This window comes from Zosterops lateralis (assembly GCF_965231275.1).
Source record: "Zosterops lateralis genome assembly, chromosome: 31".
Lineage (NCBI taxonomy): Eukaryota > Metazoa > Chordata > Aves > Passeriformes > Zosteropidae > Zosterops > Zosterops lateralis.
This window is the reverse complement of record NC_139791.1, coordinates 3863986-3865656: the sequence shown is the minus strand read 5'-3', so window position 1 is coordinate 3865656 and position 1671 is coordinate 3863986. Positions and strand designations below refer to the sequence as shown.

The 1671-nt window shown below is 51.9% G+C and overlaps 1 pseudogene across 1 annotated transcript; it reads left to right on the top strand.

Moving 5' to 3' along the window:
- Window positions 1-258: 258 nt before the first annotated feature.
- LOC310920711 (olfactory receptor 14J1-like) lies at window positions 259-1190 on the top strand (annotated as a pseudogene). The gene has a single exon. The product of its transcript is annotated as an olfactory receptor 14J1-like (transcript).
- The last annotated feature ends 481 nt before the right edge of the window (window positions 1191-1671 follow it).

Sequence of the window (1671 nt, the reverse complement as noted above, 5' to 3'; positions counted from 1 at the left end):
CCCTGCCCTCACTGTTCCCCTGCACTGACTGGGGCTCAGGCCTGACTTCCAGATGTCCTGCAGGTCAAGGTCTGTCTACACACTGAACCTTGTGAGTAGCAACGAAGGTGAAAGAAGTTCTCCTAGACATAGACAAGGGGCAGGTATTTGGTGACTGGGAATATTCTATGAAAAAGGGTTTTGACTTCTATGAGAAATTTCCCCTCAAATGTCACTGTCTTTTCTCTATCTGCAGGTTGGGATGTCCAGAGACATCAAATGTCCAACAGCAGCTCCATCAGCCACTTCCTCCTGCTGCCATTAGCAGACACGAGGCAGCTGGAGCTCCTGCACTTCTGCCTCTTCCTGGGCATCTCCCTGGCTGCCCTCCTGGGCAACGGCCTCGTCATCAGCGCCGTGGCCCCCAGCCACCACCTGGGCCAGCACCCCAGCACAGCCCCATGTTCTTCTTCCTGCTCCACCTGGCCCTCACCGACCTGGGCTCCATCCTCACCACTGTCCCCAAAGCCATGCACAATTCCCTCTGGGACACCAGGCACATCTCCTACACAGGATGTGCTGTACAGGTCTTTATGTTTGCATTTTTCATTTCAGCAGAGGTTTCCCTGCTGACCATCATGTGCTACGACCGCTATGTGTCCATCTGCAAACCCCTGCACTACGGGACCCTCCTGGGCAGCGGAGCTTGTGCCCACATGGCAGCAGCTGCCTGGGCCACTGCCTTTCTCTATGCTCTCATGCACACAGCCAATACATTTTCCCTTCCCCTGTGCCATGGCAATGCCCTGGGCCAGTTCTTCTGTGAAATCCCACACATCCTCAAGCTCTCCTGCTCCAAATCCTACCTCAGAGAACTTGGGATTGTTGCAGTTGGTGTCTCTGTAGGTTTTGGTTGTTTTGTGTTCATTGTTTTCTCCTATGTGCAGATCTTCAGGGCTGTGCTGAGGATCCCCTCTAAGCAGGGACGGTACAAAGCCTTTTCCACCTGCCTCCCTCACCTGGCTGTGGTCTCCCTGTTTGTCAGCACTGCAGCATTTGCCTACTTGAAGCCCTCCTCCATCTCCTCCCCATCCCTGGATCTGGCCCTGTCAGTTCTGTACTCGGTGGTGCCTCCAGCCCTGAACCCCCTGATCTACAGCCTGAGGAACCAGGAGCTCAAGGCTGCACTGTGGACACTGATCACTGGATGATTTCAGAAACATTAAACTGCTAGCCAGTTTCTGTAAATCACTTGTAATAAAGCCATCTTTGATAGTTCTTGTGGGTTTGGTTTGGTTGTGGTTTTTCTTTTTCCTGTGTTTTAGTTTTTCAACATTGTCCACAAAGAAAGGTCAATGTTTTTGCATTTATCATTTTGATTTTCTCTACCTACACTGTGGTTCCAGACTCTGTCAATGAGGAGCTGGGCTCTCAGTGGCTTTAAATGAACTAAAGGATCTTCCAGCAAAATTTTCACTGGGGTTCCCCATTTTGTTCCTTTCTCTGGAGCTGCAGCAGCAATGTTTATGTGCAGAACTGGGGGCGGGTCAGTGCTGGCTGCTGATAAACAACCGCAGCTCCCTCAGCCACTCCTCACAGCACTTGTGTTACACACGCCTCAACAGCCTGGTTGCCCTTCTCTGGACATGCTCCAGCCCCTCCATGTCCTTCCTAAATTGGGGGCCCAGAACT